This window comes from Dermacentor variabilis, chromosome 11 (assembly GCF_050947875.1).
Source record: "Dermacentor variabilis isolate Ectoservices chromosome 11, ASM5094787v1, whole genome shotgun sequence".
In the NCBI taxonomy this organism is placed as follows: Eukaryota; Metazoa; Arthropoda; class Arachnida; order Ixodida; family Ixodidae; genus Dermacentor; species Dermacentor variabilis.
In genome coordinates, this window is record NC_134578.1 from 102,592,720 (window position 1) to 102,609,273 (window position 16,554).

General features: G+C 44.8%; 1 long non-coding RNA gene across 1 annotated transcript; it reads left to right on the top strand.

Moving 5' to 3' along the window:
- The first annotated feature begins 8,020 nt into the window (after positions 1-8,020).
- On the top strand, positions 8,021-15,708 carry LOC142563955 (uncharacterized). The gene is made up of 4 exons (XR_012824451.1): positions 8,021-8,438; positions 9,432-9,536; positions 12,660-12,804; positions 15,599-15,708. It is a non-coding gene; the product is annotated as an uncharacterized LOC142563955 (long non-coding RNA).
- Positions 15,709-16,554: the final 846 nt, after the last annotated feature.

Here is a 16,554-nt window from a genome sequence, read left to right on the forward strand (position 1 = left end):
CTCGGTCGTTTTTTTTTTTTCGGGAATCTGATGCTTACGCTCGCAGTGTGTACACTGCACAAGAAGCACCGCCATAGTGTATGTCATTATTGAACGCTTGCATCGTGCTTGTCTTAAATTTCTGTAACGCTATTCTTCTTTCTGAAAGTTCGGCGCCCGTGTAATAAAGAAAAAAAATATGCCATGGCATGTGTGTCACATCGCTGTGCACGTGATTGAAAGGTCCGAAGTTCGATTCGTGCGTTCCACATGCCCCTTTCTTTGAAGGTTTTTTTTTAGTACTTCTGCATTATCATACAATTTTCGCTTTTGTCTTCTGCAGTATATGTTTTTTTTTTATTTATTTCCTGTCCTTCACCTCCAGGCCTGACACGGAGGGTTTCTGTCAAGAGGAGCGAAGCGTGGGCGATGGCGCTTAGGTATAGATGCCGCCTTAGCGACGTGCAATGACATTGACAATGATGTTTATTTTCATGAGTACATCAGTACATGACGCGAGGGGCATGCAGAAAAAGCTGCCACATGGACAGCAGACCAATGAATTACGACACGTTGTTACTGGGAATTTGTTTTATTCTTAAATATTCATTGGAAGGTTATGCACTGCTTGTTCATGACTGAGTGGCGCATACGCGGAGCGTGGCTATGTGGCGCTTGGGCTCCTACCGTTGCCGACAGCCCTGGCACATCGAAGCGGCAAAGCCTTCCGTTACGAGCGTTCCAGTGACACGCACCAACCACTGACGACAACAAAACTTACGCTTCGCTATTACGAACTCTGTAACGGCCGATGTTATCCCGGTTGTATACGGATGTTTAAGCGGCGGTTAAACAGAGCAAAGCACGTAATCATAGTGTCTGGGCAACGACCCATATTGAAGCAAGGTTCCCCAGCAAAATGGGCTCAGATTTCTCTCACCGTACGGACCTCCCTGCAAAGAACCGCTCCCACTCATCCCCCCACAGTCGGGGTCAATGTACCGAATGATGTAGAGTTGGTGAGGAGATGTAAGCTCGGGGACGTGGCGCCTACGGGTGCAAAGTGCTTCACTATGCATCTTGCAATGCACAAATAGCACTACCAATAGAATCCTAATGGGGAACTCACAGTATTTCTCCGTTGCTCTAATAGAAAAATATTTTGTCTTATTAACCAGTTCCTATACAATGTTTCGTTGGCATGCGAAAATCACGCGAACGTCGCTCCATGACGATTCACGTGCTCAGACAGAGCACCGTCCGGTCCGTGAAGCATAGAGCATCCGTGTTCCCGCAGCTCCCGTTTCATTGATGCAAGGAGCCGTGGCAGCGTCTCGCATTGCACATCTCGCACCTGCTCCTGGACGACCCATCACGGGGTCTCTCTTTTCGTCCCAAGCTTGCGCCATGGAAGGACTTGCGCCGTGTTTCTTTAAATCTAGCATATTCGTAGTCTTTTAATCAAAATTATTTGCCAGGGCACTCCATCTTAAACCGGAAGCAATAGCTCCACTGTCTCCATGATGGAAAGTCATCGAGCAGCGCAGGCAGTGGAGACTGAGGTAGGTGAACGTGCTGATGGAATAAGGTGTGTGTGTACGCGCGCGCGTGTGTGTGTGTGTGCGTGCGTGCGTGCGTGCGTGCGTGTGTAGGGGGGGGGGGCTATATACATGTAGTGTACTTCATTTCCACTTCGTTAAGCTCTGACTGGTCCTACCAAAAATCCGAACTGTGCTGCTGGATTGGAATGAACTTTCTCGGCCATAGCGGTGCGCGAACAAGTCGAGAACGAGTACATTGTTTCACTAGTAGTTCACCTGACTTTGTGCCATTAGCTAAGGCTCGAAATTGTACGTCCGGCGCTGCACCATGCTTATAAAGCAGTTACGGAGTCCTTACACGTCACATTCTCATGTAACTACGCGTAACAGGTGTTCGGATTAGTTGCTTTAATTATTTGTCTTGGTCGTGTTTTAATTTATGCTGGTGGCACATCGACGAACATGGAATAACTAAAAGGTAACAATAAACAAGTCAACTGCTGCTCACTTGAACTGACCATTGCCTAGTGCCTACTGCATTGTGAACAAGGAACCCGTGCGCATTCTGAAACTTAGGTTTACATTATTGAGCGACCAGAAGCATTTGTGCTATGATAACGTGATACGCGCCCAGAAGACTTTCATCGACCTAATGAATGCACTATTCCTCTGCCAGTAGAGGTAGTACCTTAAGCTGTATTTCTGCGAAAGGCGTTTACGCTACGGTCATAAAGATGCACTATATCTTGTTTCTTTAGTTACAGTCTTTTTTTAAGTTCGAACAGATTATTTAGAAACTCACCTGGAGCATATAGCGCAACTCGGCCTGTTCAGCCCGATTATATCCGAAAAGGGGCATGTTCATATTTGCACGACAAATCGCAATGCTATATTACCTTATCAATAAATTTCAAATAAGCAACCTTGTTTTATTTATTAACTTTAGCACACCTCCTCCTCCTGCTGCTGTTCCTTCTTCTTCTTGGTGATGATGATGATATTTATACTACGTATGCAGTCGTCTGTGCCTGTATAGGAACCAAAATTTCGGAGGCCTCAAATGCGGCCTGACCAAGCACTGGGTACGTATTATCGGACGATCGTTTTCAGCGATATCGATTTCAGCGTGCGCTTATTGGCTGGTTGAGAAACACCGTGAGGACCTGATTGGCTGGTTGAGCACTACGTCACACGAAGGCGATAGCATCGCCGAAAGTGATCGTCCGAGAATACGTCTCCTGGAGATCCAGGAGGTGAGCACTACCCCCCCCCCCCCCCTTCACTTGCTGGCTCCGCCCCTGTAGCCAAGTGCACACAGTGTACTATTCATCGTCTCCCTTTAGCTCAACTTTTTTGACACTGCATTGCGCGTGAAGGAAAGGTATTATATAAAATTAGGGCGATCTGAGGCTTGCATACCAGTACTTTTTTCTGGTGTTTAAAGCTATAGGACGTTTACTTAAAGGAACTGACAACTGGCCAGAATGTGTTGTGAGGTGTTCGTGGAAATTAAATGACAACGATTTATAGCGATACCATCCAGCACGCTGATCACGATTTAGGTAGGAATTATAATTTTAAATTGGCGAAGAGTCTCAATAACCAGTAAGTGCCGAGACATTGCGGTGAAATCTTGGTGCTCCAGACGTGTTGTATGGAGTTACTGTACGTAAGTCGGCTGTCATTAAGTGCAGCCCACGTGCTGCTTAAAATTGCAGTTCATATGCTATTAGACTCCTGCGCTTTATTCTATGCGTATTGCGAAGTAAAACAACGTCCGGCGCTAGCAAGCGGCCCACACGTCCCACAATGCACCGCGGTGCACATGCTGTTGTACGCGCCGAGTTTGCGGATTAGCACCCAGAGTTGTGTGGTCTCCCTATTAGATATAAAAATGTCAACGACTAGTTGTTCCGTAAATTGGTGCCAGCACTAAAGTACTAAATAGCCCACGCGTGGCTACGGCAACACGCGGAACTGCGCATCCCGTGTAAAAAAGAAACATTATTTCGCTTTCGAGAACTCAACTTGGCCTGGCTGGAAAATACTCTCGACTGGTTAATGACCAAAGCAGCGGGACAGGAAACCAAGAAAACACGTAGCTATTGTTGTAGAAATAATTTAACGCTCGGAAAAGACGATTCGCAGGAACGTCGGCTTGATAAACCAAATGATACTTTCTCACACCTACGACCGCGCCTTGTCGTCTGCCTCCCACCAATGCCGGCGTATAATCGCTGTCGTGCTCACCGATTACTGTTCCCAGCATGCTTCCAGTGAACGACTGCATCCTCCCTCCAGGTCCGAAAAAGTGGATAAAAAATGTTCCACGATGTTTTCCGCGTTACAACTTCACAATTAGACAGCTGTGGCCGATAAGATTTACGTTGCACTAAAGAAAAAAAATGTGTAACACGAAAATTGGTTGTCAGTCCCTTTAACGAAAAAATAAGCTAAAACGTATCATGTCAATGAAAAACATATCATATCAGCACTCCTTTAAAGCGGCAACCACATGCACGCGATATTCAAATGACAGCGACAAGCGACGCCACAGGCAGACCCAGTCGCGCTGTCGCGTCACGGACTACAGCAATCGCACGAACGCGACGTCGAGAGAAAGGTAGCGGCAAGTTTACGTTGTAGTCCTAATAAATGCATTCGTGCACACGTTGAGGAAATGGTCAACATACCAGGATGACAGGTTTTAACCAAGCTGTATTAAAGTGGCCTTTAATATGCCGCCATCCCCAGTAGAAATGCATTCCATGCCGCTAACCGCCAGTGTCAAGTGTCGAAGTGCCATCTGCTGAGCAAAACTCAAGAGAATGTTCGCGGCTTTCGGTGGTGTTCGAGGCCTAACAGCGTAAAAACAAACAATTGATGTCAATAATAACGACAACTCTGATACTTTGAACTTGGCTTGAGATGAGACGAAGCGATGGGTGATTTGACTATCATTTATTTATCTTATTTATTATTGTTATTATTATTATTATTATTATTATTATTTGCTGTTAAAGCACACAGCAAGTTGCAAGAGCGAATTCAGATCGAAGCGGGCGGACTGGGTTGCTGCCATGTTGTAGCGAAATCTCGCTATCCCCGGCAGAAGTCGCCGCCCCCCCCCCCCCCCCGGCCTGGGTGTAGTCAGGGAGGCGAGGACGTCGAAAATTTCGGCGGAGCGGTCGGGGGTGATGTTTCAGCTCCAGCACAGCCACCTTGGATACCGCGCATGTCACCCCCCCCCCCCCTTTCACTTTCGTTCCCAGAGATCGCGAATGTACCAGGTGTACATGCTTTTTTATATTCTGCACCAAATAACACAGGGTCATCATCATCATCACCAGCCTGTTCTATGTACACTGCAGGACGAAGGCCTCTCCCTGCGAACTCCAATTACGCCTGTCCTGCGCCTACCGATTCCAACTAGCGCCCGCGAATTTCCTAATTTCATCGCTCCACCTAGCCTTCTGCCGTCCTCGACTGCGTTTCTCTTCTCTTGTAACCCATTCTGTAACCCTAGTGGTCCAACGGTTGTCTGACCGGCGCATTACGTGACCTGCCCAGCTCCATTTTTTTTCTCTTAATGTCAATTCTGATATAGGCTATCCCTGTTTACTCTCTGACCCATACCGCTCTCTTCCTGTCTCTTAATGTTATGCCTAACATTCTTCATTCCATCGATCTTTGCGCGGTCATTAACTTAAAAATCGCCGTAGGTAAGCGTGCAGTATTTTGGCTGTGGGCAGCCCTGAACCCAAATGAAAATTGAACAGCGTGTCAGTGACGCTGATCTCCCCACTGTTGCATCTGGGTCGCAAACCCCAAGGGTAGCGTTGGCCTGGCGGCCTGGGGCACAGCTGGAAGCATCCGAAGGTCCCGGCAAAGGATGAGTCGACTGCAAACAGAACAACTTGTTTATTATAGCATCGCAAAAGAGCGGCCGGTCAGGTCGACGTAAGTGGAGAGACGGGAGAGCACGTTACTCGACGGAAGAATTCGAAGCCTCTCTCTTGGCGTCTGGGGGCAGCTGCTTTTATACTCTCGGAGTCGAGGGCAAGAAGGAACGCCTCGATAGAGGCGCACATGACGGCGGCGCACGGACACGTTGTGACAAGAAGTGACGCACCCGCCGGGCCGGCGCCGGTCAGACATCCTCGCTTCACAGTTGGGGAGCTCCTCTCCCCGGCTGCCGCGCTTTGACAAGCGTGGGCACCAACATGCACACACACACACGAAGACACATGGCATTGAAACATGCCTGGACGCGCTTCCCTATTGGAAAATCCTATTTAAATTCAAACTGGGTTATACAGGTTTAAACTGGTTCTAACAGGGACCTGTTTAGCAACAAACAGGTATAAACAGGACCAGTTTACACTTGAACAGGTTTGAACGGGGTCCCGTTTGGCATGCAAACAGGTATAAACAGGACCAGTTTACACACGAACCGGTCTGAACGGGGTCCCGTTTGGCATGCAAACAGGTATAAACTGGACCAGTTTACACACGAACCGGTCTGAACGGGGTCCCGTTTGGCATGGAAAGAGGTATAAACAGGACCAGTTCACACACGAACAGGTCTGAGCGGGGTCCCGTTTGGCATGCAAGCAGGTATAGGCATGACCAGTTCACGCAGAAATGGGTCTTAACAGGGGCCCTGTTTGCAACTAAACTGGCTTATACTGGACGCAGTGGCACCATATAGGGTCGCCTGTTTGTCACAAAAGCTGGTTTAATCTGGAGCTTTGTGGCAACCATACTGGATGGCATCATGCATACCAGTTTAATGCTTGAATAGAACTGGGGAGGAACTTTTTTATTGTTCGACATCCTGACAATTTAGCCCCTAGTGCTGAATTGGGGCCATTATCAAGCTCTACTGAAATTGCGTGACCACCTCGGAACATTCACAGACCAAACTGCGATATGCTAGCTGCGAATTTCAATCCGATTCCCGGTCCTGCCCAGTTGAAAAAGACAACAGGAATTCCTGCTGCAAACACAGAAATTTCTGTTGTACGACAGATGTTCCTAACATTTCTGTAGTTGCGACAGACATTACTGACGTTACGACAGCAATTATGACGTCGCAACAGAAACATTCGGTCGCGACGGCCAAGAGTTCTGAAGTCGCAACAGAAGCACCTTCGGTCGCGGCCCTTTATATTAACATGTCAGCTTCGCATCGGTGGTGTACACTGTACTTTTCTCTTGCGCGGTATTCAATCGTGCTTCTCTGAAGCCGGCAATACTGATAGCACCGACACCAGTATTAAAGTCGACGTGGCCAATTGTTATAATTGTGCCGTGACGACGCGGCACCAGCCCCCCCCCCCCCCCCCCGCAACGCCCTACCGGCCTCCATCAAAATCGGCCGCTGATCAAAATCATACCATCTGCGGGAATGGCTGCGTATCCGCTTTGTTTTATTTGGTAAGATGGGGCCCACAAGCCTGTGGACTTACATGTGCGGTTACACTGAGACATTAGTTAATTCCCAGAAATATTGCACAAGCTTATGCGAAGCGGAAAAGAAGTTTTGGATTGTTCCACAAAGTTGCGTGAAAAGCTGTCTCGCTCGGGTCTCATTAATCTGGTACAGCGCTGCCGTGAGAAGCCAGTATTCTGTCGGGATGAAGACTCACCCACGAGTGTTTATGTAGCTATATAGCATTGAACACGAATTATATGCGAGCTCAAAAGTGTAAAGAGCAAGAGACAACTGTCGGAATTAGCAGTAACAACCCTCAGTGTCCCCGGTCACCGTTGTCTACTTCTGAATTTCTTATCAAATATGGATATCGTTACAGCAAAATCGATGGTCTAGCACTCCACGATGTACCTGTCGATGGTAACAACACTTTTGCTCATCTAGAGATGCGGCAGTTGACGCGGTGAAGTGAAAGCGCATCTTGGCTTTTAAAATGTAAATGTAAACAGCAACCCAGACAGCGATTTACACTCTTGACATAGCTTAAACAATTCATTAGCAAGTATGTTCGGCGTGGTGCAGTGGTAAGATGCTTGTCTCGGGACCGGTAGATCCGAAGTTCGATTCCCAGCGGATGCGTTTTTTTGTCTACTTTTATTTTTTTTTATTTTTTTTTGTATTAATAATTTTACATATCCTTAAATTGGTCTCTGTCAATTTTTAATCAAATATTTATCAGGAACTACAGAATTTTCGACTACAGGACGTCACACTACAGAGAACAGAACGACAGTCACGACGTCCCAAAATACGACAGACTGAAAATTTCCTGTTGTGTTTTTCAAGTGGGTGAGACGTCTATAGGGCGTATACGCAGATTGCTGTCCTCTCTATTAAAAGCAACGTTGCTGAAACACGTCGTACAAGACGCTGTACGACTCGCATAACATCGAAATACAACGCCGTCACCATCCATGAGATCACCGAAAGCACGGTCGCTTTCGGTGGCGGCCTACAGATGGCACCACAGGTAGCGCCGGTAAAGTTACAGGTGATATTATTTTGCCGTCTTCAGTTTGTCGCTACATGTGAGTGCTTGCTGTGTATTGACGCCGTCCGATGTAGTTGTTTAATCGTGTGTACGCTGTGCCGAGAAAAATTGTGGTGCATCTTGTATGCATTGAGAATCACAAAACCCCTGGGACCGCGTAATGTAGCCAGCAGTATCCTTCGTGTGGTGCGCCGATGCCGAAGATATGACCCTTCGCGCTTCCTTTGTTCCGGGCTCATGAAAAGGATCTCATCCTCTGGCACTGTCGCATCGTATCGCACTGTACGGAAGAATTTGGTGAAAGTTGTGCTCTTACGTCCTGTAGTTGATCCGCAATTCAACAGTGTGTGCGCCGGAAGGACCGTTGGTGCAGTCGATTCCGCGGCACCTGTGACACTAAAAGGAGCGTTTTCCGAGTACGCCGAGAAAGGTAAGTCCGGCGCTTGCGCGCATTCTTCCTGTCTATGGTTCGTGAAGTGTGCGTTGTTGTACGTATCGCAAGATCCGTACAACAACCGAATCCGGATTTGTAAAGTAGCAAGAATTATAAATGTGCTTTTCAAATGGTTGTTCTTCATGTCGCAGTGCACATTTAGCAAAAAGTTCCATGGAAATTGCCCTAAAACGTATTCATGTTACCAACAGCTCTATCTGTGGTTTATTTACTTTCACCTATGAAGCACGCTAGCGCGGGTGGTTCTTTGATCTAAATGGGCACAAAAATTCAAGGAAAGAAAGTTACTGTTTGTGTACATAATTTTTCATTGAGAAATGGTATAGGCATTTCTAGAAGTAGTACGTCGATGTGTCGGTCTTCACAGCTAACAGCTGCGCGAGATAGCACCCGATTCCTTCGTTGACGCATGGCCAGATTTTTAGCTTGTATGGAAATTCTTCTGTTTATAGAGCGTCGTCAGATGACGTGTATTAGTGCCCTGTGTGTTTTCGTGTACTTGTAAAGGGTTCCGATCTTGCAGAGAAGCCGAAATTACATATGCAATGCTTCTTTTTAATGGAAAAATCTTTCTCTTTTCTGTATTGTCTCTCCAGAAATAGAGGTGGTCTGTTGTAATTTTGAGCGCATCGTCCTTTGGGAGCAGTGCTTTGTTGCGCCGCATAAACAAATTAGGTTTTGGAACGCTTTTCATGTCCTACGGAATTTTTTGATAGTACAATTCACATTTCACGTTATACAGCTGTACGTTTGTGTGAACCTTTTCATAGTAGATTCATGTTTGCTACAGTTCGATATACGTGTTATTTAACCGCCTGTGATGTTACAATCAGATATTTGCACAACCAGTTGCAGCTTCATGTAACTGGTTGTATGAGACTTTTATCAAAATATGACGTGATCTTTTTATATCACAAGTTTACAGTTTCAGCAGGGATTACAATAAATTGAGCATTTATTATTGTTTAGGGATGGCAAGATTTTGTGAACCAGAGGCACCTCCACATATGCACCTGCGGCACTTCTGCAGCCTCAACAGCACGGAAAAGTACCTGATGTGCATGCTGTGACAAGGTGTGTGCAAAGCAGTTGCTGCCACTTACACGAGCTGCAGATTTTGTTGGTATCATCCATGTTTGGAAACTCTCCTGAATTTTTCGTGGGTTTACAAATGTGGGCTCATTTTACAATTTTATGAATGTCACTTTAGAAAGACAACGAAGTTGTGTTGGTTAAGATGTTTTAAAGCTGTTGAGAGATTGACGGCATGACATTGTTAAAATGCATGTAAAAAATTAATTGCAATGGTACTTGTACTGCTTTATTATTAGCAATGCAATATCTCTAACGAGAACATCAGAGGGGCACTTGCTTTTGGGAAGTTTGGTCAGATAAATTCCTGAAGCAGCGTAAAGCTCTGTAATCTAAAAAAAACAATGTTGTCAGTTACTGGTTTCAAGCTCGCTGCTGCTTTTTGTGCTGCACGACAAGTTAAATAATGGTTGATAATGTGTGTGTGACGTAATAGTTCTGCGCAAACACACGAGGTGGAGAGAAGTAATTAATAAAGGGAAAATCAGACGTCCACCCGCTCGCACCATTTGCTACAAAGGAAACCCGTATGTGTTCCTCAAAAGGAAAGCCGCACAGTTGAAGAAAAATTCGTCCTGGTCCGGGACTCGAACCCGGGACTACCGCCTTTCCGAGGCAGCCACTCTACCATCTGAGATAACCAGGTGGCTAGCAGATGCCAGGGCGAAGTCGAATTAGTTGACAACACGAAGCAAAGGCAAGGGTTTGACGTAATATTTTTTTCCCCTTTATTAATTACTTCTCTACACCTTGCGCGTTTCCGCAGAACTATTACGTCAGACCCTTGCCTTTGCTTCATGTTGTCGACAAATTCGACTTCGCCCGGCCATCTGCTAGCCGCCTGGTTATCTTAGATTGTAAAGCGGCTGTCCCGGAAAGGCGGTGGTCCCGGGTTTGACTCCCAGACCTGGACGATTTCTTTTTTTCATATGTGAGGCTTTCCTTTCGAGGAATCCGTACGGGTTTCTTTTGTAGCAATTGCTACGAGCGGGTAGATGTGTGATTTTCCCTTTATTAATAATGTGTGTGTGTATGCAACAATGGGGGTGCTGAGAGCAAGCTTTAAAATAATGTGTGCTATGTCCCCAACAAAGAATTTAGTGTCTGCAGCATTTTTACAAAATATTATGTTCACAGGTTGGCAGGTATGACATAATGTACAACAATAATGTACAACACTTTTGCTGTAGATACATTTTCATAACGTCCATTTTCTGTCTACTTGAATCGTATATTTAGAATTTGGCCCACCTGCAGTTTGATCAAGTTACATAGGTAGCCCCCTCTGAGTTAAATATAATTAGGGGCTATTGTAGATATGCATGATATACCTACTCACTGTATTGTGACAGATATTTTTAGGGACTGTGTTGTGAGGCATGCATATCCTTTTACCTGTGTGTCTTGCTGCAGGTTGCCCGACAAAAGCATAAATGCTTCGCCCACCTTTATTATTATGCTTTCATGTAGAGTTCTAACATCTGTGCCCACATAGACTCCATGTTCTTAATTACATTTTTCTAAGTATTCACTGTTGTGCATTACATTATTGTGTTACATTACTGTGCATTACATGTTTTTCTTCGTTTTATTTTGGAGGGGGGTATTCATTTCTATAATAGTACAGAGAATAGAACTTCAAAACAAAAAGCCACGAAAGGTGGCTTAAAAGTGTATGAAGCTTGGAATTCTACATTCCTGCCCCTAAAGCGCTACCAGTAGTAAAACATTCCTAATTGTCTTTTTTATAAGCTAGCTGCCAGATACGTAGTCCCATTATGAGAGTATGTTATTTTTTCTTCTTTGGTCTGACTTGTTTTGTTGAATGTTCTCCTTGTTAGTTCAGAATTTGTAAGCCTCCACGTTTCTACGGGGCAGAAACCTGGAGGCTTACGAAAAGGGTTCTACTCAAATTGAGGACGACGCAACGAGCTATGGAGAGAAGAATGATAGGTGTAACATTAAGGGATAAGAAAAGAGCAGATTGGGTGAGGGAACAAACGCGAGTTAATGACATCTTAGTTGAAATCAAGAAAAAGAAATGGGCATGGGCAGGACATGTAATGAGGAGGGAAGATAACCGATGGTCATTAAGGGTTACGGACTGGATTCCAAGGGAAGGGAAGCGTAGCAGGGGGCGGCAGAAAGTTAGGTGGGCGGATGAGCTTAAAAAGTTTGCAGGGACGGCATGGTGACAATTAGTACATGACCGGGCTTGTTGGAGAAGTATGGTAGAGGCCTTTGCCCTGCAGTGGGCGTAACCAGGCTGATGATGATGTTTTCTTGCCACCTCATGCAATACTCCAACTGGAGCCTATGAGCTATGTGTATAATAAATAAGTAAATTCCTAAAGCATGCAACAAACCATGCAGCATAGCATTTAAATGTTGCCAGTTTATAATGCTTCTCGAGTGCAGCGCATCATGGAGCTTAAGGCTGATCTCTTCAGATGTAAAAAAAATTGCAGGTTATGAAAATGTGGTCCTACAAACTGCTGGTTACGCATGTCAGTCAGCCTGCTGCAGTGGTCACAAGTGAGAATGTAACCAAAAAGCTGGGCGTGCTCGGCCATTTTGCGTATGGCACAGGATAAAGCTTCACCTCTGCTGTTGCTTCTCTAAAAATAATAATGGCCTCCGAGTATACATGCCGAGTTATGCTTCTGGGGACACTTATTAGTTAACCTTATCAGGTAATACCATTAGACTTATGGGTGCTATAATGTTGCAGTGCCTGCAGGATGGCCAGCATTACAATACACATTAAAATTATTGTACAAGTCATGCAATGGTGTCGGGATTGGCCCACCGAGTGACAACCTTTAATTACACTATACCTGGGATCAGCCCAGCTCACTCAGTCAGTGAGACATCCATGCATTAGGGGAGGAGTATGGCAAATAGAGGGCGTTCGATTAATCTTTCTCACATAGATAGCTCATACATATAATCTTTCTTAAATTGGATGCTTTGTTGCTCAAAGTGAAGTTACTTATGGGCATAATATCAGCATTTCGATCCTATTTATGCTTAACGAAAGTTGCTTTGTTCAGTGTCACTTTTTATATTGTTTCGCTTGTGATTCTAAGCTCACTTGTTTTATAGCTGCTATAGGTATGGCTGGACCTGGAGAAGAAGTGTAAGCAGACCATGCTATGTTGCTGATCTGCGCTGATCTCCACATCCAAGTTGGTCCCGCGACAGTTGGGCACCATTGTGCCTTGCTTCCTTGACAAGGTGATATAATATGGTGAGCTTGTACTTCAATATCGGTATTGAAAATTATGTTAAGGAAAAAAGACAAGGATTGGTCTTTATGATAGATACACTCATGTTCTTTCTTTAAGGTGTTCTTTTGGCACTGTTCTGCATGGACATATTTTTAGAGAATTATAACTCCTTTATTGCAAAGTGCCATGGCGCTAGTTTATGCGTTAAACTAGCACTCTTTCACCAAAAAAAGCCTTATTTAGCACACAATTCACAAGGAAAGAAAGGAGGCAACCTGACAGACTGCTACTAACAGTTCAGTATTATTGCTCGCACAGTGATATTGTGCAAAAGGTGAAAGGGGGAGAATAGATCTGAATACATGCTGTTCGCACGGAAACGAAAAGGACGCATCACATGGTGAGCGTGACACTTGTTTTACAATGATAAGAAGCAGTCTCACTGTCTAGTAATTCTCTGCATGGGGAGCTAGTGCTAGGTTCCTCGTCATACATATAAGAAAAGCATCAGATATCTCTCCAGCGCTTTTGTCTTTATATTTTGTCACGATCAAGCAGCTTTCAAACATAGGTGCATGTGCGCCGAGAGCAGTGCACTACCACTGCTAACTGACCCGCGCATCAAGTTTGCTTCGTCACGCTGCCAGTCATTTATACATTGGTCGGTTTATCCGATGTAGCCTCTACTGTACGAAATGGTATGTGATAGACACTGCACCTGTGTACTGTACAAGCTTTGTTACATGATTTTTTTCAGAGATAGTGATGCAGGCCTTTTCATTATTTACATGCCTACACAACAAACCAAGCATTATCTGTGCTTAGAAAGAATTGTAGGAAAATCCAGCATGAGGCAACTGTTCTCGGCACGAAACAAACTTGATTCGTTGGTTTTCGTTCATTGGTGCGATCACACTAAGGCAGACAAGCTTGTAGGCTGTGCTTCTGCAATTTGTACAGCACACTGACAGCACTGATGTGGGCCTCATCTGTGGGCTGACTGATGGCACCTTCTACAGCGCAGACCACTTGTGTTGGGCGAGGCACCAATGTTGACGTTTGTTCCCTTGTGCAAAACAGCAGTCCTAGGTTTCGAGTAGTTGTAGGAAGACAAGGTAAACATAACTTCGATGGCTTGAGTGGGCTCATTTCTCTTGGGGCATCTAGCTTTTTTTCTTGCAACTGTGCAGAGGTGCTTCCCTAGAGTCGGCGTGAAAATGGCATGGAGTTGTGCATTCGGGAACTCCTGAACAATGATCTGCTGTAGTTAGGGCTTTGCGAAAATGCACTGTCTACCAATTGGTAGAAGGTGCATTATTCAGCCACTGATTTCCTGTTGGCATGCTTGCACTCATGCTGTCAGTAATTTCCTGGCTTGCCGAATTATCTTGGGGCCCCACGCTGATGATGCTACCGATGTCTTCATGTGCAGACTTTTCAGGATGAGGTTTTTTGCTTTGCAAATCTTGTTGAAAGGTAGGTGGTGCTTACAGGTAGCTATTCTAGATATTAGTGAAATGAATTGGCCCATCTTGCTTCGTCAAACATCGTCACGCCGACATCAGTTGCACAAACAAAAAACCTGGCCTACTCGCAGCGTCGTACACGAAGAAACAAACAAATCAGCTGCTGGATTGTCTTAACATGGCATACGAAGCTGAGACCGGAACTGCTGTAGCTACAAACCAGGCAGAAACGATGATGATGAGCAGGGATTTGCAGTAGCGCCACTTCGTGGGGTAGCAAGGTGGCTCCGTTCAAAACAAAAATGGCGTTCAGCAAGTAGAACCATGCAACGGTCAGAGTCGGTGCATGGTGCTCTCGATCAAGTTGGCTCAAGGAGTGTCCGAAAAATCAGACGAGAGGTTGCAAGGCGTCCGAACTTTCGGAAGTTGTTATACATTATGGTCCATGGGGAGAATGGCGGTGCCGTGAAGCAGACCGAGTAATCATGTTCGAATTTTCGGAGTCCGGAAAATCAGTCGGTGACTGTACCTATACCTATGTGTCTATGTATACCTAGGTGCAACAGTGTTTGCTATGATCTGTGCAAGAATTGCTGTTGCCCGTAGATGCCCAACATGTCGGGTGTCAAATTGTAAAATACCTTGCAAAAGTGATCTACGGAAAAATAACGCTTCTGCTATATTTCGCTTTTACAAGAAATTTTGCGGCTGCTGGCACCTACCTTAAAAGGCTTTATATGGTCTTCGCATGGCCAGGGCCTTCTACTTTTGTGAGTTTGCTTATCTCGAAATATACTCCGGTTTTTATAACTTCAAGTTGGCGGGATCCCTAGTCTCCTTTAACATGTACCCAATAGACCTAACATAGGGGTTTTGGCATTTCTCTGCCATCTAAATGCAGCCATTGTGGCCGGGATTCAATCCCATGCCCTCTGCCTGAGCAGCGCAATGTCAAAGCCAGTACACTACGGTATTTTGCTGGCAGAAGGGTTTAGTTTCTGAATAATTTATTATCTCAACCTGTCGGTGTTGTTTTTAAAGGTATTTCTTGTTTGTATTCTGTTGCTTCAATACTAGTAATTATTGTAAATCAAACGATGTGTCCATCTTTTTCCTATAACACTTGCTTCAATCGCCTGCTAATTATGACAGCTTATTCTCCCACAGTAATCCATGTTCCCTTGAAACATAGGCATTGCATGAAACCACATATTTTTCAATAAGATTTATTCATTATCTCCTATGACCGGAATGCTGAACCTTTCTTATCTGTGGGAACATAGGCAAATTTGCCTATGTGCCAACCTGTTGCATGAGTCAAGATAAATTATTGGCTTTACTTTTTCAGGTGCCCTGCTCGCTCTCACCCAAGCAACCCACTCCAGCGGTCTTCTCTCGGCAGACTGGATGCATCGAAATACCGTTAGAAGGTCCAATAAACAGTGCTTGGGACATTTATGACATGCTTTTACTTAAGCCGGAGGACTTCAGGCTTAATGAAAGCTCAAGTGGGTGTACAGAAATACCTACGTAAAATATACTTGTCTTTTTCACTTACAAGTACATGCCAATACTTTGCCTGACATTTTTCACCCCAAAATTACGCTTTACTGTGGATTTGTCAACAAACCATTACAGCAAAAAGGACGAGTACAAGTGATCGAACATATACTAAACTTGCAAGAATTACATTTGCATACTTGTAGTAAATAGGAAAATGAGGTACAGTCTTCTTCAGGGTGCATTTTCTTGTAGGTCATACATAGAGAACGTACTCGTGGGTCATACAAAACTTGTTCATGATGTATCACATCAGTGTTGGTAGTGCTAATCAATTTATGCCGAAAATTGTGTTCATCTTCGTATCAAGCAATGTACCAGGCAAACCTACATGTGAAAGTGGCATTCTTGTTGCAAACATAATGCAGATCTACTTCTCTTCAATGCTGATCGCAAATACACAAGTGTACAAAATAGGTTTAAAGAGTAAATTATGTTAAGCAACATCAATCCATTCTGAAAGGACCTGGTATGAATGTAGTAAAATATAGGTCTGAACAGGGGCAAACAGGTCTGGGTTAGATAGGACGGGATTAAACGGGTCAGGATTGAACAGGATTTAAACGGGTCAGGATTAAACAGGATTTAAACGGGTCAGGTTTAAATAGGATTTAAACGGGTCAGGTTTAAACAGGAATAAACAGGATTTAAACAGGTCAGGACTGAACAGGATCAAACGGGGTCCCGTTCCATAACCCTATTTGATGAAACCCGTTTGAAAACAAATAGGATTTTCTAGTAGGG